Genomic DNA, 23,100 nt, shown 5'->3' on the forward strand with positions numbered 1-23,100 from the left:
CTTCAGGAGGAAGCTGAAGGTTTCACATTTGAGAGTTTTGGTTGTCGTTGCTTCATCCTAAAGCGTGGCAATCTTGACATGTTCGAGTCGCGTTCTTCCGATGATATTTTCTTGGGGTATTCTCTTCATGGTCATTCTTACAAGATTTATAATCTTGACACTAACACTATCATGGAATCCTGTGATGTGATTTTTGATGAATCAACCCCCTGTGCTAGTTTTACCTTTAAGTATGCAGGTGATCAGGAAATGAGCGAGAGCATCTTTGTAGATGGTGATCTTCCAGCTCTCAGTGATGATGAGGATGATCCACTACTTTCCTTGACCACACCTGCTCCAGAGTTGGCTCCTGCTTCTTCTACTCTAGCAGAGGGTCATGTAGCCTCTACTTCCACTTCGGCTGCTCTCGAGCTTGCACCCGCACAGGTTGAGGGGGACTTCACCTCTAGGCGTGAGGCCCCTCAACACATTTAGCAGTGACACCCTCCACACATGATGATCGGAGATCGGTAGGAGAGGGTAACGATGTCCAAGTCTGCTTCTCATGCTCATTTTACTGATTCTGCATTCATTGCTTCTTTTGAGCCCCATGATGTTGGACATGCTTTATCTGATTCGAGTTGGGTCAATGCCATGCATGAAGAGCTTGAAAACTTTGAGAGAAACCAAGTTTGGGTCCTTGTAGAGCCACTCCCTAATGTTCACACCATAGGCACCAAATGGGTTCTTAAAAACAAACAGGGGGAGGATGGGTCTATATTAAGAAATAAGGCTAAACTAGTGGCTCAGGGTTTCACTCAGGTAGAGGGGATAGACTTTGGAGAAACCTTTGCACCAGTAGCTAGACTAGAAGCCATTAGGATCCTTCTTGCATTTGCGGCATCCCGAGGTTTTAAATTGTATCAAATGGATGTTAAGAGTGCTTTCCTAAATGGATTCATAGAGGAAGAGATCTACGTCAAGCAACCCCCAGACTTTGAGCACCCTAAATACCCACATAGAGTATACAAGCTTCAGAAAACTTTGCATGGGCTTAAGCAGGCACCTAGGGATTAGTATAATAGGCTTAGGTCTTTCTTGCTAGGGCACGGGTATCAGATATGGTCAGTTGATAAAACTTTGTTCACTCTCAGGCATGGCAATGATTTCTTACTTGTGGCTTTTCTAATGCACTTGTGGCCAAGTTTGCAGAAACTATGAGCAGGGAGTTTCAGATGTCGATGATGGGCAAGCTAAACTTCTTCCTTGGACTACAAATCAAGCAATGCAAGAAAGGTACATTCGTCCACCAGATGAAGTATACTAAGGATTTGCTGAAGAAGTTCGACATGAGCAACGCAAAGCCATTGGCGACACCGATGGCTACCTCGACCGTGCTTGATCCGGATGAAGATGGTGAGGAGGTGGATCAGCGAGAGTATAGGAGCATGATCGGCTCCCTTATGTACCTAATGGCGATAAGACCCGGCATCCAGTTTGTTGTCTACTTGTGTGCTCGTTTCTAGGCTTCACCGAGGACGTCTCACTGCCAAGCGTTGAAGCGCATTCTGAGGTATCTCAAGCACACTCTCAAGTATGGGCTTTCGTTTCCTGCTTCCTCTTCGCTTTCTCTTCGAGGTTTTTCAGATTTGGATTTTGCTGGCTATAGAATTGACAGGAAGAGTACCTCCGGTACTTGTCATTTCTTAGGTATTTATATTGTGTGTTGATCTTCTCGCAAACAGTCTAGCATTGCGCAGTATACTATTGAAGCTGAATATGTAGCTCCTATAGCTGTTGCTCACAAATTTTATGGATGGTTGCTACCTTGAGGGATTTTGGGTTGGAATTCAAGAGTGTGCCACTTTTGTGTGACAACATTAGTGCTATCAGCTTAGCCAACAACCCAGTTCAGCATTCCAGAACCAAGCACATAGATGTGAGATTCCACTTTCTGAGAGACCACAGTAAGAAGGGAAACATTGAGTTGAGCTACATTGATACCCAACACTAGCTAGCCGACATATTCACCAAGCCTCTAGATGCTACAAGGTTTGCCTTTCTAAGGGGAGAGCTTAGTGTGTATCATCCCTATAACATTGTGTGAGGGGGAGTTGCCTTTGTACATACTCTATCTTCCATTTGTTGCATTTGCATTACATAGCATTTTTGTAAGATAATCACGTTAGCAAGTTTCACTTATATGTTCTTTACACTTTCTTGTTCTAGTTGTGAATTTGTGCTAAATATAGTGGATGTATAACAATTTATGCAAACTTAGACTCTTAGTGAAACATGGCATAAAATTTGTTAAGCAAGCTTGTCTTTTCTAAGAATAAACTTGAAATGTGAACATAATCTCTTGTCATCCTCTAGTGTTTGCTTTAGCTTGATCAGTGCTTAAATTAGGGTAGTTCTATGAAAAACTTTTTCTAGGCCACTTTATTCAGTTCAGCGGATTGGGGTCTTTGACCTTTGTCTATGTAAATATTTAGCCCATGATTAACCTTTGGGAGAGCATGTGCTCTTTTTTGTCGCAAAGTCACAATTTGTTTTGGCTTTGTGAAAAATTACATATATTAAATCCTATATTGAGTCAATAAAATAAATGATCAAGTTTTGAGCTAAAATTGAATCCAATACAGTGGCTTAAGGCTTCATGTGGTTTGCCAAAGAAGTGAACCTATGGTTGCTTAAACCTCACTTGGGATAGTTAAATGATCAAATGAGAAAGTTAACTTATGCTTTTTAATGTGCTAAGAATGTTGTTTTTCATGTTGTCAAACTAAGGCTTGTATTGATATGTGGGTGTTTGTATAGCCTGTCGGGTTGAACTTGGTCGCCTAGTTTGAACTTGACGTAGCACTAGTTTCTCTAATCTTTGCACTGATCATGAAACTCTAGATGCTTTTGTGGTGACTTCTTTTGGATAATTGAACAACATGGTCAAAACTTGCTTCACTCCCAGTGGTTGTGACATGAACTCAATTCGAGGCTTTGTATGTCTTTAAGTTACATTGTTTACTTCTCATAGTGCTTTGATATCTCTAGTTCTTGCAAGTGCTTTATGATCTATATGTGAAGCTTTATAGGTTTGCATTTTATTTGCACATCTTTTGTATAGTTTGCTATCCTTGATGTTTGCATTGTCAAAGGGGGAGAAAATATGCCCAAAGATATTTTGTACAAATATTCAACAAAAGGGAGAAAATTGCATTTATCTAGAAATGAAAGGGGAAAAATGGAAAATGTGCAACATCAAGGAGGAGCATGTGTTTTTGGGTTTTTTGAGTTTTTCTTGCTCTTTTGAGGTTTTTGGCTCGTCTTTACCTCTCTTAGGGTTTTTTGCAACCTTTCTTATGTGAAGTAACATATTTTGCTCTTTCTTGAGTTTTTGGTCACTTCGACGAGCTTATATTGTTTTAATTTCTTCAAAACAAAATCTTTATGCTTTGAGGATTGTCAATGCACTCATCAAGGGGGAGATCGAGAAACCAAATTGAAATGTGACTTGATTTACTTGTAATGAGTGATTGATATTATCATTTATTTGGTTTGATGATCTTCTGTTTTGCATGAGCTTTGATGTGATTTGAATTGATTTGGGATTTCATTTGAGCATATTGATTATGGACTAATTAGAATTAGAGTTGGAGATATTGTTTGCTTGTCTCATGGTGTGCAGGTGATGGATGCAACTTGGCGGTCGACGGCGGGATAATTAGGGCCAAGCGGAGTGCTTGGTGCCAGACGATCAAGGAGGCTGGGCGAAGTCAAGGGTGATCCTAGCTGAACACGTGAAGCTCAAGCAAAGCATTTAAGGCAGATGAAGACGGCGTGTTGACAAAGTCAAGCGAAGAGAATACCGGTGCAAATGACAAGGCAGCCCGAGGGATCGGGAGCGGGAGAGACTTGCCAGCGGTCAAAATTGCATGACGGAGTACACGCATTGACATCGAAGTGCTTGCTTAAGGTGTAAGCAAGGTGGTGAGTCACACTTTAAGAAGCGTGCAGGCGATTTCACGGTTTGGTCTCAAAACCGTGGGAGGACTGGAAGAGTACATTGCACCGTCGGGAAGCTTGTGTCGAGGCGAAGCTAAGTTATGAAGGTGCCGTAGCCGTCCGATGAATGAAGAAGAAAATAGACCAAAATACCCTCGATGGTAGGTATGAGTGTACTACAAGAGAAGGATATTTTGGGGGAAAGATAGGAAACTTAGGGGTCAAGTTTCCTATACCTATAAATAGAGGGGTAGGGCTATGAGAGAGTTTAAACCAGCCATTTGAGCCCCTTGTGCCACCCATATGAGAGTCTTGTATTAGGGTTTTAGTAGAGAGAAAGATGAGTGCTTAGCCTATGTATTAGGTGAGAGTTTTGTGAGAAAAAATTCTTTGTAATTCGTCTAAAATAGGGCTGATCTCTGCTGCAATGAACTTTTTCTTCATGTTATTGTGCTCACCTCCTTCTAGTTTTCCTCTATTAGTTCCCTTGTAAGTTTACCAGTTTTCGGTGTTTCTTTGTGATTTTCATTTTGGTTTTAGAGCTGAACTTTTAGCACCTTGGGAGGTTGCTCTTCTTGTTACTAGAGGCATAAAATTCACATACGAAAGTACACTTATGGGCCTTGAGTACCCTTGCCTCTAGATCATTAACTTGGAGAGGTTCCTTGTCCAGTGATCTTTTTTTTTAGCTGCAGTTTTCACCTTTGCAGAGTTATTATTCTTGATGCTAGTGGTTTAAACACTCATATACTCATGTATTTGAGCGGGTCTTGAGTCCCCTTACCACTAGACTATCATCTTGGAAAATAACCTTATTCGTCGACTATCTTCTCTAGTTTTTTTTAAAGTTATGAGTTTTTTGCACAAAGACACATAGGATGGTCCTGAATGGCACCTATGGTTCATATTCTATCTGTGAAGTCATGTTATCATGTAACTAATTTTCTTGTTTTGTCTCTCTAATTTTTTTACTTCACTTGAACGTTTTGAGGTACGTTGAGTGAGAAATAAAAAAATATCATCTATTTTGTAAGAAATTTTTTTGAGATACCTATTCACCCCTCTAATCGCCATTCTCGATCCTTAATTATCACTACCGATAATTTTTGAACCGACAGTAAAAAAAGAGCAGCAAGACACTTTATGTAGTAATGGGGTTTATTGCGCATTTGCCATGCACTGAAAGTTTAGAGCTCTCTAATCTAAGTCTAACGTGTGTGTAAGATGCATACGCTTCTGTCATGTAAGTGAGGTTTGTGTCGATTTTATACGTTCTACATGTACCTTAAAAAAATATTACACCAAAAAGTGTGCCGTGTGCATGACATTACAACAAGATGAGAGGGGGAGTGAGCGAGAGTTAGAGAGATAGAGATGGAGGCGGGGCCCACTGCCCACGTGGTCGGGCAAGGCCAGGCACCAGGGCGCCATCTCCTCTAGTTAAGCAGCCCTTTAATGTTTTGCTGAGGTCACGCCACATTCAGTCGTCACTCATCAGCTCTTTCGTTTCTTCTTCCTCCTGGCGCTAGCTTTCTTGATCTGCCTCCTCCTAATCAAGCCACACTATTGAAGTGACGATGATCTCCCCTGACACCATCCGCACAGTAATCGGCGTCATAGTTGAGTTGCCGCCGTCGCGGTCGCTACATGCACTCAAGCTGCATGGCACCTATATACGCACGCACATATACATCGTCGATGATGCACAGCGCACACCTCGCAGCAGAATTGGTTGTTACGTGATAATTTGTGGAATTGTGGTCCAAATTGTATTGAATTGACTTTTTTGGCATCTTTTTGTGTCTATCCTGCAGGCAATGGGACCGCTTTTGTGCTCTTCCTCTCCCTAGTGTAAGAATCAAATATCAATTCATTCACTCATAGATGAAACTTAGAGAGCATCCGATTGGTAGCAGAAAGACAGAAACTAGACAATCGTCTCTGTGCACACACACGTGCCGCACACCAAGAAGATTACAAAAAGAACTATACTGAAAATAACATAGCAAGTAAAATACTTGTAGTCAAAATCATTAGTACGTACAAACGTACTTATAATTACATACATACACAGTCTTAATTAAGGCGTATATGCATACGTACATGTATACAGAGGCCGACGTTCTACCGCATCTGGAAGAAGGGTTCGGTGGAGCAGCGCTCGCCGGTACCGTACGTGGCGACGCTTCTCAACTGCATGATGTGGGTGCTGTACGGCCTGCCGCTGGTGCACCCTCACAGCATGCTCGTCATCGATCACCATCAACGGCACAGGCATGGCCATCCAGCTCAACTACGCCACGCTCTTCCTCCTCTACTCCGCCGGCGCGCGCTGCCCGCCGCAAGATCCTCGTCTTCCTCCTCGCCGCCGATGTAGCCTTCGTCGCGGGCGTCGCCGCGCTCGTGCTCACTCTGGCGCACACGCGCGAGCGCAGGTCCATGGTGGTGGGCTTCCTTTGCGCCGCCCTGTCTCAGTCATGGTACGTAGTAGAAGTGTACAAATACTATGTTACTAGGTAGCTGCATGTGACTAGTATGATTTGGTATTATTTAATTATTAATTGGTTGTCATTAGAGTGTCAGCATCAGGAGATTTTTTTCGTTTTATTTATTGGTTGATTATATAACTTCATGCGGTAGTTGGAATGGGAAGAAGCATAGGAAAAGAAGAGTGGGTTATTTTAGCTTTCATGACAATAGACAAGTATCAACGTTGTCGGAGAAAAAAATAAAATAATACTAAGAGCATGTGCTCACGCAGATATGATCCAGTCGCTTCTTCAATTATCCTCTGGAATAGCATATGCAGTGTTTCCATTTTATTTCACCGTGTCCAGTCTTCTTACTATTTTGTTTTATTTAGTTTTCCCAATGACTAATTTCCGAGCATGCATGTCCACGTCGCTCAGCATGCACGCTCGGATCCTCGTTCGTTCTTCATCAGAGTGACTAAGAATACACGTGCGCGACTAAGATACGGCGTTGGAGGCGTGCGCGACTGAGATACGCGCGTCCGTCTTGCTCCTGTATACCGGACCCACGCGTCAGCGAAGTTTAGTCACGGAATCATCGAAGCGAGTCCTTTTTCAAACATCGGGAACCGCGCTAGTTCATTTCGTCGCTCTCGTCGTCTCTCCAGGTTCGTTGCTCTCGTAACCAAATATCAAGTTGTGTGCTGTGTTTTGCCTCCAAATCCGTCTGAATGTGCTGTGTTTTTTGCTTCTCTTCGCGCAATTAGGGTTTTCTGATTCGCGTTTCTTGTTGATCCAGTGCAAATCTGTAGCGCGGCAGGGAGGAGGGTTGCACAGGAGGTGAGTTTTCCCCCAAATCCGTCTGAATGTGCTGTGTTTTGCTTCTCGCACATATTTAACTGTTCGAAATACGTATGATCGAGTGCAAATCGCTTGTAGCCGCTCGTGGATTCCTCTGAATGTGCATATATTTGGTTCTCTCGCATGCGATTTTTTCTCCCCAATCTTTGTACCTAGGGTTTCTTGATTCGTGATTTTGCATAGATCCATTGCAAATCAGTAGTGCAGGGGGGAGGAGGTTGAGGATTGCACAGCAAGGTCAGGTTCTCCCCAAAATCCGTTCTATATTTTCTCTTCTGTCACATATAATTTTGCTCGGGAACCAAATCGTTGATAACCTTGCATGCATGCCTCTGAATGTGCATATTCGATTCTCTCAATGCAATTTTTCACCCCAAATCAGTCTCACGTAAGGGGTGGGGTTTCCGATTCCCGTTTAGGGTTTAGGAAGTCTAGTTTCTTCGCGCACAACGCATGTTTTTGCATTTTTGATTTCGTCTCCCGCTCCAAAATTGATTTGGGATTTTTTTTCGTATTTGTGCCCCCCTCTCTCCGAGTTTGATTTGGGGATTTATACGGTTTCAGAATATCATTTTGGGGTTTGATTCGTTCTGGTATCCTTTTTCAAAACGCAGCGGAGCATGAAGCTATGGTGGGGGGCTGATGCTCGTGCATTGAGGTGAGCGCATGTTTTCGTCCTAGTTTTTTGAGTTGTTTATCTAATCGCGCACTGTGGTGGGGATGGCCAGGTCCTTAGCATTGCCTAAATTCTAAACGTTTTCGGCATTGAAATTCCTGAAATGCAAACTAGGCCATCCCAGGTGCTAAACTAAACTGCATAGAAATGCTTGGAAAGTGTGCATAAAATTGCCTAAAACACAACATAGTTATAGCCTGATCCATTCACTCTTCATACAAGGTTTTTATGCTCACTTTTTTTTACATACATATATACAAGGTTTTTTAAGGTCAACAAACATTGGATGAGTATTATTTTTCATCTTTCATTCTTTTTTATAGGCAAAAATGGCTATGGATGAAATACATATGACAAGGCATGTTATGCGCTAGTTGGGTATCAATTATAGGCAACAAGCATGCCTTATTCGTACCATGGCTACAAATATCCGGCGCAATAGTTTGTTCAATTCTTGTTTTGTAGCTAGCCATGTCCTAGGGCACAACCTGTTCACAGTTGCTATTGATATGAGTGGATTTACATTCATCCAATGTCTAAGCAGGGCTGATGCAAAGGTTCTCCACAAAACGAGCTACATGTGGGGTGTCGAAGTTGTCTCCTTCCAGCGCATGTATTACGCTAGCTTATGGCCAGTTGACCCTCTTTCAAAAGTTGGTGTACCTCAGAGGATGTAGCAGAATATATAGAGTAAAATAGTATTATGTAATGTAGGAGGAATGTCGATTATAAATTCCTATGGTTTTTTTCTTTATGTCATTTATGTATTATCGTCGAATGGTTAAAAAACTTTGTTATGTATTTACTGAATCCTCACATATATATAATCCATGTGGTTCCTTTTTTTTCGACATCTCCCCTGATGCTATGTTTTATCATTATTTTTTTTAACTCTTACTGTGAGGCAATTTGTTTATGTATTATAAGCATTTTAATGCTTTTACTGTGTAGCCTAAATTGCTTATAGTATGATAAGCAAATTACTTTTTTTTATTACCAAATTTGTTTTAGCAGATAAGTAACATTCCACACACATACATGGTGATCTTCTTGTTTAATTATTCATCTTTTTTGTTCTTCCATTGTTTTTCACACAGCTCCTCTGATCTCCATGTGTCTTTTTTTTTAAATGTTTCATAGGTAATGGAAAGGCAAAAAACAAAAGAGGATGTGGCTTCTACATCACGTAGCAAGCATCGTTGGCAGTGTGGGGGTGTGTATAACAAAAGTCATTTTATTTTTTGTTTTACTTCAGTAGACCCCTGGTCTCTATAATTTTGCACTATGTGATCTGACTTTTTTGTTCATCTAGTCTTTGGTGTGATGGTGCCACACTCCATTTGTAAAGATTCACTTTTAGAGTAGTTCTATGATAAGTATTGATGCTGATCAAGTACTGGTTCAAATAGAAAAAGCCTGAATTTCTATCTGAACAATGTTAACTTGCTTCTCTGCTTTTGAAAGAGGATACAACATGGAAATCATGCCTATTTTGACTGCTATAAGTAATGATTTTTAAGGGGAGTATTGTGTTGCAGTGTTCTTTTAGTTTTCCTATAGCGTGGCTTTTTGTATAGCTTTTTTCTTAGTGTTGCATTATTTTTGTTTAGTTTTTAAATGATGCCATGCCCCATACTCAAGGTGCCAGGAACAGAGCTTTACCATCAAGATTGGTTAAGCTATAGAAATGCATGTCATATGCACAGCGTGACATGATTACAAAAGTTGGTTTTGGAGGGTTGCTCAATATAGGGACAAGTACACTACCATCTGATCTTAGCAAGTGGGTGATAAGGAATTTTAATGTTGAATCCAATGAGCTTGTGATCCCGGGGAGGGGGAGGATCAGTGTCACAGCTGAATCAGTTCATAGGATTCTTGGCTTGCTAAAGAAGGGAGACAAGGTGTTGTATGACTTCAATGTAAAAGCCACCAACTTTATACATGAGAAATATGATACTGAGAATGCACTGAAGATTGGTTCAATAGTGAAGAGACTAAAAGCTAACAAGAATGCTGATCAAGATTACCTAAGGACATGGCTTATGTTGGTTCTTTCATCATTTCTGTGTCCAACCACCTGCCTTGGCATCAGTCCGAAATGTTATCCTGCACTAGTCAACTTATCCAAGGTTAATAAGTTGAATTGGTGTCAGTTTGTTGTAGATTTGTTGAGACAATTTGCACATCAAATGCACAAAAGGAATTCTATGAAGGGTTGCTTATTTTTCCTTATGGTAATCCTGTCCTCCATTTTCTTTTTCTTTTTCTTTTTTCATCTTTGAACTCCACAAGATAATTTCTTTTCTGTCAGTTTGTGATTTTTTAATTCCTTTTTATATGTACAGTTCATGTATGTAGACTCTTTGATCATTGACGGATATGAAATTCCTGATTGCATTCTAAGAATTGGGGCATGGAAGAGGACAATCATCGATAAAGTCATCAAGCTTGACAAAAACAGAAATGGGTCATTTGGAAGCTTAAGAGTGAGTGAACTTTATTCCCAAATCTTTTTTTTAGTTCAGATTAATATGTACAAGTTCTTGTCCTGCAAGAGGGTTCACAAAATCTCACTTTTCTTTCGTGTTGTTTTGTCTCCTTTTTTTTCAGCTTAAAAGTTCATGCCACTCAGTTGTCCAGGAGTCACTTTTGGGACATATGGATGATATTGAAAGCTTTGTTTCATCTAAGGCCACTCCAGGCTTATCAACTGAGGTCTGTCCAATATTCTTGCTATGCACCTTATTAATTGAAATCATTTCAATTTTGTCCTCTCAAGCACTTTAATGTTAATTCTCAAGCTACACCTACTCTTTACAACGGCTATGAATAGGGCACTAGAAGTATTGGATCAAAGCTACATATCCGATGATAGGCAAAATCATAATGAAATTTTTTGTCTCAATACTCCAATCTGCATCCAGCAATTTTGTAGTAACTGTAAAAGCAATTTACCAGGTGTATAAAAGCAATTTATCTTGCTGGGAGCTCAACCTATACTTTCTTTTTTTATTAACTTTAAGCAATTTTAATGTGTTCGAAAAACATTTAGTAACTTGGAGAAGCATTTTCTGGTGTAAAAAGCAATTTTGTTATTAACTTTAAGCAATTTTAATGTGTTCGAAAAGCATTTAGTAACTTGGAGAAGCATTTTCTGCTGGTGTTGCTTAAAACTTAAGTTTCAACTTTTGCTGTTTGTTGGAATCAACATTGTTTCAAACCTTATCCTGTATTAGGGTGTAACAACCATGTCGAAGTTTTATGGCATTCTATGCATTTTGTGATATATTGTTCGCTTGTCATGCTTTCGCCCATCAGGCCATCACAGCGCTCCAAAAGTATTGAATTTTCAATGTCATAATTTGTTGGGCATGTTTTGTTTCAAGTTGCAATCTTTATCCTGTAGGTGCACTGATTATGTCTTAAATTGAATACTTCTATGATTTTTTGTTTGTTTGTTGTCTTTTAAACATTGGTCATACTGTATATTGTAAAGTAGGGTGCATTTCAGATTTCCGAAACATCTAGTTCGCTACCTACTGCTACCTTTCCCAGCTTTCGGTGCCTTTTCCTCCCTAAATATCTAAAGGTACCGAAATTTACTAAGCTTATGAACACTTGAACAGCCAGTATGTGTCTTCCGTGTCAGACAGTTCATTTGTCGTGGTGAATGAATGTCACATGAAAGTATATTCATTATGTCATTTTACTTTTGTACCTGATAATCATCAAGTGATTTCTACACATTTTAGTGCAACATATCTTGCAATTTAGTCAGGCCCTTCACTCAGGCCTTATTTGAACTGATTGTTTAAGCAATTTTGTTAGTAACTTCAAGCAATTTTAATGTGTTTGAAAAATATTTAGTAACTTGGAGAAGTATTTTTACATGAATTCAATGCAGAAAAAGAGGAAGCTCTCTGAAGCCGTCAGCAAAGTATGCATTGGCATCACACAAATGATGGGCAACTTTTTAAGAGTAGTGTCTGAAATCATGGGGGAACACCGATCTTCTGTGTACCATGATCAACCAAGTCAAAGGAAATCCAAGCAGAGGAGGATGAGTAGAAAATATGAAGACAATGATGAACATGAAGACAACGACGATGAAGATGAAGACTATGAGGACGAAGACTATGAGGATGAAGATGAAGACTCCAGCGAAGATGAGGAAGAGGAGGAAGGTTCAAAGAGCGAAAATGAAGCATGTGTAGGTCATGAGGAGGAGGACTTAGGCAAATATGATGATGATTTGAGTGAGAAGGAGTGCAACAACGAGTCCAGTGCGCATGCAGAATCAGAAGAGCAGAATCTGAGAGGTCATGACAAGGAAGAACAAGAACAAGATAGGAATGATAGTGAAATACATATTGAGAAAGACATGGAGGAAAAGGAAACACCTCTGGTTAGGCGAACAAGGAAGGACAGAGGCGTGGAGCAAGGACAATATGAACTAGATAGGGAGCAAGGAACATCCGGAATGGCTGCTGTTCATGAGGAACAAGGAGTTTGAGAATTGGCTAACAACAAAGTCACAGAGCTACTGTTACCAGAGCATCTAGAAGATGTGCAGCATGGAATAAGTAGCAACACTAAGAAGAGAGTTGCTCAGCAAGATGATTGTAGTGAGAAGCTTCAGAAGAAATTGAAGAGGGAGAGGTTAAGGCTACCTGTCCCAGTAGATAGTGTGAAGAAGGAAAACTTCATTTTAAACAAGAGCAAATCAACAGATAATGTCCTAGAGACAAAATATGTTACACCACCTATTGCTAGGAGCAATTCTTGGGATTTCCTGGCACCAGAATGTAACATCATGAAGTTCATTGACATTGAATCTGATGGGATTGAGGATGAACAAAAAATTTTAGAGCAAACAATGGTTGAAGAAGGCCTAAGGAATATCACTGTACATGATACAATAGCCAAAAAAGACACACCACCACAATTTGAATGCAATAACAAGGAGGATTCAGATGATTCATTTGCAAACATATATGAGGAATTACTACAGAAAATAGAACAAGATGCAAGAAGGCACATAGAAGAAAAGAATGCTGCAAACAAACCTGAGGAATTACTACACAAAATGGAAGAAGATGCAAGAAGGCACATAGAAGAAAAGAAGATGCATGAAGCTACAGCAATTATGCAAAGCATTGCAGTAGTTCAAACTGATGAAATTGGAGAAAAAACCCCAGCAACAACCAATCTTGAATCTGCTATTGCTCTAAGTACATCTGGTACAGCAGCCCCCAGAAGGTTTCTGACGATCCCAGCTACAATGAGGTCTCCATTTATTGACTAAGATAATAAGAACAACTTTAAATGCAGCAATGTTGTTTGCATGGTATACAACGCGGTGTGCAGAGCCACTGGAAGGACTACAAGGTCAAGCCAAAGTTCCAATAAGACAGAGTATGTATTTCTCTATTGCTTATTCATCACCATTCTTTTTCATACCCTGTTTTTTTTTATCAGTTGCTAAGCATGAATAGTTACAATTTTGTATAAGCCTTTCTTTTTTTTAGCATAAAAAGTAATTTTTGAAAAAGCAATTTTAGTAACTTGGAGAAGCATTTCTGTTGTCTATCTACAAGCTAATGCATGCATTTTGGAAAAGCAAAATTTTCATACTCGTATAGCAAATTCTATACAAGTCGAAGCAACTTTTTAGAATTTTCAATCAATAAGCAAAATGACAATAAACTGAAAGCAAATTGTTCCATGTTCATAAGCAAATCCATACAATTGATAAGTATTTTTGTCCATGTTCTTGAGCATCTGACCTTACCAAGTGGGTCTTTTTTTGACTAAGTTAAGCATTGCTATTTTACATGAATTTGTCCTCTAAAATTTTATCAGTTGCTCAGCATGAATAGTTGCATTTTTGTATAATCCTTTCTTCTTTTTTCTAATGTTGATGCAGTGATATTATAATCAATATATGGGACTTTTGGGTCACCTTAAATCATCTCTCAAAGTCAGTCAGACCAGGGCGGAAGTTAATTAACACTGTAGCTGAAATTGGGATTCATCTCTTGAACGAACCTGATAATACAAGCCCTGCTAAACGTGTACTGCCACTAAGGGTTGTTGTGAGTATTCTTTTTTTTTTTGCCTCTATACATCCCCAAGAAAAGACACAACATGGGTTTCTAAATGTTTTAAATTCTCCCCTGTATTCTTTTCTATGTGCAGCATTGACTCCTGAGGGGCGAAATGGATCATGGGGGAGGCTTGACCCATCTTGACATATCTAAATTAGTAACATTCTTTCTTACTTTTTTTGTTCTTTTTCTTTTTTCCCTCACATTTTTGGCATTTCTTAGACACAATATATTTTTATCTATTTTTTTCCAGGTATTATTCCCTGTACTTCAAATGTGGGAGGTCGAGGGTCTCCACGAAGAAGTTGGGCACTACTTTCTATTGTCCTTGAACTTACGGGAACAACGGTTTGAGGTACTTTCTAAAGTCATTATGTTCATTATCAATAAGGTCTTCTATTCATATTTAGCACAAGTAACTTGTATCATTTTTGTGCTTTGAGTACTTGACTCAATGAGGTCCTTACATGATAACAAGCTGAAAAGTTGCTGCAGTACTTTGGTATCTGCAATCAAGCATCTGTGGATCACATATTATACGCAATTGAAGAAGAAGATAGATAGCTATCAACTAATAGACATCAAGGTCCCGTTGCAGAGCAATATGTAAGTTATCATAATGCTTTTTGCAACTTTGTTTGATTTTTTCATTGGCAATGTGTAAAGATTTTTTTTTCACAGATATGACTGCGGTTTTCACATGCTTATGCATTGTGAACACTGGGACGGTCGTAAGCTACCCACATTCAAGGAAAAAGATATGCCAAACATACGCAAACTACTGACATACAAATGGCTAAGTCACCCTAAAAACATGACGCCCTGGAAGACAAAGCTCGACATCATTTAGGTAACATGTATCTTCTTTTTTTCCTACCCGCTGCTAAAATGTAGTTGACTCTGAAAATATATTTACCTGTTAAGAAAGCAAAATTGAAAATGCATTTACCTATGTGCTTTTGTTAGGTACTTCTGTAGTTGTTTTGGTGAAACGGTGTGGAGGTCTATCTGCTGCCTTTTTTTTTAAAGCAGCCCTCATCGTTGCATTAGTAACCTGGGTCATCTTAGCTAAATATTTAGCTCGTTTCTTTGTAAATGTGTTGGTACGTTTGTTGGAACTTGCTGTAATTTCGTTGCTCTAGGGAACTCCTCTATGATCCCATTCCTGCTACTGCTGAACTCTCCTCCCCAATTCCCATCCTCTGCTGCTCTAATGCTATCCTCTGCTAGTCCTATCCCTCTCAATTTGTATCCAGCGAACTAGATGACTCTTGAGCTTGCTATATGTACTCATTTTGGTGCATTGATCTAAGTGATTGAGTGTTCTGGATTTTTGTGTTAATTTGCTTACAAATTAACACAACATTGCAATAAAAAAAGAAGTAATATAATCCTCTAATAAAAGCACTTTAATAGTCTGCAGAAAGTACTTTTAGTAGATTGCAGAAAGCAGTTTTACTACTCTGCACAAAGCTAATTAACACAAACTTTTTTAAGCAAAGTCCACTCCATACATTCCTCCTGCCATAGACCTAAACAAAAGTAGTTTACTAGTCTGAAAAAACAAATTAACACGACCTTTTTAATCAAAAAAATAAGTAACATAATCCTTTAATAAAAGCACTTTACTAGACTGCAGAAAGCAGTTTACTACTCTGCACAAAGCACATTAACACAAACTTTTAAGAAAACTCCACTGCATACATTCCTCCTGCCATAAACCTAAAACGAAACATACTAATGTCATGTGAATAGCTGCATCTCCTTGCTTGGAATTCTTATAGTTATTTTTCCAGGACATTTTGTAGCATTGTGATTCTCAGTGTGACAAATGCTGCATTTGTTCTTTCTCTTTGGTTGCACATTCTTCCCATTAGACAACCTTTTTGACTTCTTCCTCCCTTTAGTTAATGATCTTGGCGGATTCCTTACTAATCTTGAACTATCAAGATATGAAGCATCTTGAAAATCTGTAGGAGCAGGCACATTTGGGTTAGGAGTAGACATAGTAGCTATAGTGCCATGACCACGAGGTGAAGTTGTCGTAGCTGCATTACAAAGAGGCTGAGATACATTTGCAACAGCAAAGTCATTGCTAGGAGTAGCAGTTATCTTCTTCCTCTTCCTCTTCTTTAGATCTGCAAGTTCAGATTGCATCATTTAGATGTGCTTAGTAATAATAGAATGAGCATCATCTGAATTTGAACCTTCACGTGCAAATTTTGCATGTGCAGAAGCAAGGTTGCTAAATCTCAGTGTTTTCTTGTTCTGCAAAGACATACGACTAGCCGTAATATCAACAGAAATATTTGCATCAGCAGACATATCTGTGTCATCAGAAATTGCTTGTTGTGTCCATCTTTTCAATATGTATCTTTCAGGCAGGGTCTTCACACCAAATCTGATCAAAATCTTCATGATGTGGAAGCAAATTATCCCATCCCTATCAAACTTGCTGCACTCACAATAGTAACTTGTTTCTTCTTCAATTGCTGTCACAATATATGACCTAGTCCCATAGTCTTCAATAAATTTGTTATTCGGTACTAGCTTGTATTGGTAGGGCACTTCATGCTGTTGCACATCATATTCTGCAGTCCTTTCAAATTCCTTTGAGAATGTATAGAAAATACCTTTTGTGTACACAGTTGAAGCATATTTCTCAATAGGGTACTTTGACCATGTGTGCCATTCATTATCATCAGTCCTAAAGTCCTGTCCATCTTGAGCAACAAGGCACTTTTGCTGAATTTTCTCATACTCACAAATAACAATATTGATAAGTTTGGATTCACATATCTCTTCAGCACTGCATTAAACTCTTCACTTCTCTGAGTTGATTGGAGGAAAGGATAGAAACAATGCATATAGTATGCTTGAACAAAACTCTTTCTAATGCTATACAAATGCTGAAAATGTTGTATGTCCCCCAGGTCATGCTGATTAATCATAGCATCCCATTTCGCCTCAAATTCTTCAGGTGTTACACTGTAATTAGTATAGTCTGTAAACTCATCCTTTAATTCTTGATTAGATGAAAGGTATGGACTAATTGTTCCAGAAGCTTTATCCATTATGTGCCACCGGCAGTTTCGATGATTTGTATTAGGGAAGACAAGCTCAATTGCCCGCCTCATAGCCCCATCCTGATGTGTTATTATATTAAGGGGAGCCTTGCCTTTCATCGCTTCCAGGAATGCTTTGAAAAGCCAAACAAAGCTATCTGTCTTCTCATCCCTTAGGAATGCGCATCCTAGCTGGAACGATTGAGCATGTCTATTTATTCCAATGAAGGGGGCAAGGGCATGTCATACATATTAGTCATGTATGTCGTATCGAATGAAACACAGTCACCATATGCCTCATACTCCTTCCTTGCTGAACCATCCACCCAGAATAGGTTCTGAATCTTATAATCATCGTCCAACTTGAACTTGTAGAAGAAATCAGGGTCATCTTGCACTTTCAACTCTTCAAAGTAGTCTAGTGTTTCTTGCATGTCTTTGTACTTTTCAGTGGTACGAAGTGTGGATCGGAAGTTACTCACATCTTTGCCTACGTATGGTACTAGTTCAATGGAGCCATAGAACTCAGCCATTAGCTGCATAATGCACCCTGCGGCCCTGTGGTGATGTTACAGCCATGCAGCATAGTGATGAAAGACTTTACTTCCTTAGATATGCCTTTGTGTGATCTAAGCCATTTTGTTAGTGAGGGCTTCGTAATGAGTGGATGATTGTGCTCAGCTATGAAATAAATTACATGCCACCTAGCACCAATTAGCTTCACAGTCATCCTTACTTTGCATTGTGTATACTTCATTTTCTCCCTTTTCCTTTTCTTGCCACCATGTCTCCCCCCCCCCCCTTGTTTAATGGCTCGCTCATCCGGTAGATCAAGATCATCTTGTTCAGAATCATCTTCATGTGAATAATTTGTAGGCTCCTCGGTATTTTCATCAGTTTTGCTTTTCTTCCCTTTCTCTTCTTTGTTGCAGACAAACTAGATTTTTTGCAGCACTTTTGTAATTCCTGATTTGTGCGAGGTATTGGTCCTTATTGAGAAACCAATTCTCTTAGCATATACATTGTAGTATTCCCTTGCTTCTACTACACTACCAAATGCCATACCAGTATAGGGGACTTGTGGCAAAGACCACACCTCACCCTCTTCATGCACAACTTGTCCAGTAATATCTGAACAACAATATCCCCTACAGCAATCAGTGTGTTATCGGCATTTTCTTGCTGAATATCTTGTAAATGTGTTTCTTCCAAAGATAGTCTAACATCAGAAATGCTTGGGGAGTCTTGCTGGATAGGAGGAGGCTGAGTGCAATTTTTTGGATTGCTCTCAATTGCATCTTCAGTATGTCTTGAGATGAATTTTTTGGATTGCTCTCAATTGCATCTTCAGTATGTCTTGAGATGAAATCATAGTCAAAATCAGGTGGCAGCTGATTTAGATCCATCTCTTGAAACCTACATAAAAGCTTTTTCAGTAGTGCATATCTACATCAGCAAGAAAATTATGCATGGTTTTTCTTTTTTTCACGTAGTACAATCATGCATGCTGAATCAGGTTTTGTGTTTTGCAGCACAAGTAAATTGTATCATCGAAGAATTCATATACATACATCTGGAACCAGATTAGGAAGCAAATCTAGGGTATGTCCCTATTTTTGAAGTACAATTTCTATTCTTGTTTTTTACGGTCATTAACCATCTGAGAATCAAATATGCACAAAACTATATTGTGTTCATTCAGTGAAGCAAAACATGCAGAAAAAAAACTGACAGGGTTGAACAAATTTTAGAAGATGCAACTTTTGAAGATAGATACAAGCTTCTTTAAGTAGATACAAGCTATTTTGATGACCTGTAAAGGCAGATCTAATGTCTTCATTAACATTTAACCAGTTCAAAGAAGCAAAATAGCCAGATTCTATTGAGCATAAACTTTTTCCTCTTTCTATTACATTTGTTTTGTAATTTACATCAAATAGGAACAGGGATATCTCATTCTCATATGCAGTTTTTCCCCAATTTGAAGATCTGTGTAGTCAGTAGCATCAGGTACAATAAGAAGGTAGCAATAGGATGATAAAAGCAAGTTTGTGTGCTCTTTTTTCCTTGTGCAGGTAAGTTATGATACAATTTCAATCATACAGGCTAAATGTTGTTTCCAGGAAGCAAACATGTAGATTTTGGTAGAGGAAATCCATGCAAACTTTTCAGTGTCAGATGAATCCCTGTCGGTTGAACAATTTGTGTGTTCCCTCTTTTTTTTTTCAAAAACGATGTAAAGCTGATCAAAGATCACAGAATCTGGGAAAACATAGCTACTAAAGCATACCTGATCTTTTAGGTAAATCTGTTTAGCTTGTGCTGCTCTAATGGAGATTTTTTTTGCTTTTTTCGCTGGAACCCTAGCTGTGCCTCCGCAAGTTTTGCCTAGGCCTGCTGGAGGCGGCACGTGGTTTGGGCAAGCCAGGTTCGAGTTGCCTCTGATCGATTTTGGTGGGCCCAGCATTTGCCAGGCGTGCTCCGCGCGCAAACGCGCTCCCGCGCGGGAGGGAAACAAGGCCTAGGCCATACGCGTGCTCAGCACGCGGCAAAAAAAGAAAGGTATCCTTTTCTTGTGTGCGGACAGGATGCTAATAGCATGCACGGCCGTGCATTAGTCGGTTCGTGTTAAAGCATGTCGTGATTTTCACCAAAACTAAATCTATTGTATCATTTATAATAAAAAAATTATAACTATTGTGCCTAGTAACATAAAACTATAACTTTTGTACACTAATTTCACATATAACCTAATTTTCGTTATCTCTGCTGTCGAAATTTACTATTCATCATTACCAGTTACCAATAAAAAATCAGTGGCCTTCTGTTTCTCCAACAATTCTAGAACTTTATGTGCATGTTCCACAATCCTTGTGCAACCTATTTTAACTAGATTCACCCAAAAAGACTATAGAATTTAAACTAAAATTCTTCAAAAAAATACTACTTTATAACTTCTAACAATTTTTAAGATCTCAAATAAAATCTCAAAAACCTGGAAAAAATCACTAATATTCTTCTTATATGATGGAAGAATTTCTAAAATTATTTTCGGCCCTATTTTATATGGTGAAAAAATGGTTTCTTTTGTAATACTTTATTTATAGAGCATTACAAACGAACTAGATTTTCCACCACCTAGGGCTCGAAATAATTTTAGATTTTTAGGATTCTATTTGAGACTCTAACAATTGTTAGAAGTTATAAAAGTAGTTTTTTTGAAAATTTTAGTTTAAACTCTACGCAAGTTTTTTGGTTGAATCCAATTAAAATATATAGATTATGAAACATATAAAAAAGTTCTAGGACTTTTAGAGAAACAGAAGGTTACTGATTTTTATATCGATGAATATACTGGTGAACAATGAATTTCGACAACAGATATAACAGTATGAAATTGGTGTATATAACTTGTAGTTTAGTGTTGTTAGGCACAATAATTATAGTTTTATATTTCAAATTGCAAAATAGTTATAGTTTTGTACAATTCACTTATTTTTTTCTCATACTAATCATTCATTTTCTATTTGTTTTCATATGTGTTTCAGGAAATGGTGATCCAGAAGATAAGTGTTGAGTACATGCCCCTGTTCTTGTCCCTGGCCTCCCTTGTCAACGGCATCTGCTGGACTGCCTGCGCCCTCATCCGCTTCGACCTCTACATACATCACAGTAAGTGATCGATAAATCCTTAATTTTTTTTACGTATTTTACTAAGATTCCTGCATACAAGATACAACACCTTGACCCGGCCGGTCTGGCACTACTTCAGAATTAGTTATAAGTGTCGATTCATCGGTATCGGTTTAGCCAAAACCGATACAGATAAGGTATCAATACCGGTTTGTATCAAAACCAGACATTCATGCATCCATTTAGATAAAAACTAGAACTGATAAATAGTATCAGTGTTAGTTTTTAATACTAATCGGGATTGATGCCATGTCTAACTGAAAAATTAATTCAATCGAGTTTTGGTTCATCACGTCCGCCTTCCGCAGCTCTCTCCATCCTTATCTCTTCGCGTCACATTTGGCTCCCTCCCCATTCTCTCTCGCTGCTACCCTCCCCATATCCTTCTCCCTCCCACCGCCGGCCTCCACACCTCCCCACCGTCCTCCTCCCCTCCACTTCTCCTTCTCCCTCCCACCGCTGGCCTCCTCGCCTCGCCCCTCCCCACTTGCCTCCTCCCCTGGTGACTCCCCTCTCTCTCTTGTCTCTCTTATCTCTCTCTCTCGTTGGATCCAGGACAAGCAGTTGCTGAGCACGAGCGGCGACCCAGCAGTGGTTGAGTAGTGGTAGAGCGGCCGCCGCGGAGGAGGAGCAGAGCAATCGTGCAGTGATTCTTGTTCTTGATTGATTTCTATAATCTATACTCATGTGATGATGTGTGTTAGGCTCGACGCTGCAATGGAATGTATGTTGAGGATGATGGTCCGAAGATATTTTTCTGTCGTTGGATTGGGACTCCAATTGGTTGCCGTGGGTTTTTTTGGCGGCGGCCTTCAAGCCACCGTATTGGTAGGTGTGCCCAGTAGTGCCCGCGGCAGCGGCAGTGGTAGTGGCATCCGAGCCGTTCTCATCGCTAATTTTCTCTTTTTTTATTATTTGAAAATACCAATAGTGTCGGGTGAGCAACCGATACCGATAGTTATCAACTATTAGTGTTGAGTATTTTATATCAATTGAAAAACTAGCAGTGAAATCGATTTTTAACCGACACTGTTAGGCTTTTTGAAGTAGTGTGGCCTCGGCTGAATTCCGAGGCATGTCCAGTTTGACCTCATGGAACCAGGACATGGTAGGCTATAGCATGGTCATTCATAAGGAGCCATTGCTTAGGGGTCCTAGCTGAATTCTTGAATACCTAACCAGGGACAGTGACATTGTGGTTTCTCGGTTGGCCGCGGATACGAATGAGGGCGGTGATCGCGTACGATCGATTGCGAAATGTAACGGCCCGGGGGAGATGAACTTGCGCAGGTTGAGACTCACGGGGCTGTCTCAGCTGTTCGTTTCACCATCGCACTTGCTTGGCCCTGAGCTGTCCTTGCAGTCCTGGCTCCCGTGTCACGATCTATAGGAGTACCATAACTGATTGGCTCCATGAAAACGACGAAGCTTTTTATTCATTTGTGAGGAGATCAGGAAAACATTTTCTAGGTCTTACAGCTAGTTGAATTAGCTGAGGTGAGAATTTAGGGCATTTACATCAGTCCAATTATCATTCACCTAAGTTACCTTATTTGGGAGAGCATTGCTCCTACTGATTAAGAATGGATTACGCCAATAGAAATGACGATATCCGTAAGAAGAAACAATTTAATTTCATTGCTGAACTGAATCTTTTTTGTGTATTTATTTTTTTATGTACGTTTTTTGCATACAGATTCCGACCGGTCTGGGGGTGCTGTTCGCGGTGGGGGTACCTGATCCTGTACGCCATCTACTACAAATCAACGCAGCAGATCATCGAAGCCCGCAAGCGCAAGGCCGACCAGGTCGCCATGACCGAGGTCGTCGCTGACAGCAAGGCCGGCCACTACTGATCGAGCAGCTGAGCTGCGCGATGATGACATGTTGCTACACGCAGCTGGGGGTTATGTATTAGCAGTGTCCTTCCTAGTCCCAAAGGGATGACGATATGTTGTCGTGTAATTAAGGGAGCAGCTGAGCTGCGCGATTCGCTTCATTTAGGTGGGAGAAAGGTAGGGTATTTTAGCTAATTCCACCTTAGAGGCGGGTAATCGTTCTTTTCCTCGACCAGGCTTTATATTGTTTTTTCGAGGAAAAAACCAGGTCTTCTTCTGCTTCTCGATAGCTGAAGGAGAAGGCCTTTGGCAGCAAAACTGTGGATTCAAACATTTCCACTTTATATATGTTTGAATTATTACACCATTTGTCTCAAATTGTTCAGACTGCGTATAGCATGTTTT

The 23,100-nt window shown here is 39.7% G+C and overlaps 1 pseudogene; it reads left to right on the forward strand.

Moving 5' to 3' along the window:
- The first annotated feature begins 5,558 nt into the window (after positions 1–5,558).
- LOC133923135 (bidirectional sugar transporter SWEET4-like) lies at positions 5,559–22,713 on the forward strand (annotated as a pseudogene).
- The last annotated feature ends 387 nt before the right edge of the window (positions 22,714–23,100 follow it).

Source organism: Phragmites australis, chromosome 6, assembly GCF_958298935.1.
Source record: "Phragmites australis chromosome 6, lpPhrAust1.1, whole genome shotgun sequence".
NCBI lineage: Eukaryota > Viridiplantae > Streptophyta > Magnoliopsida > Poales > Poaceae > Phragmites > Phragmites australis.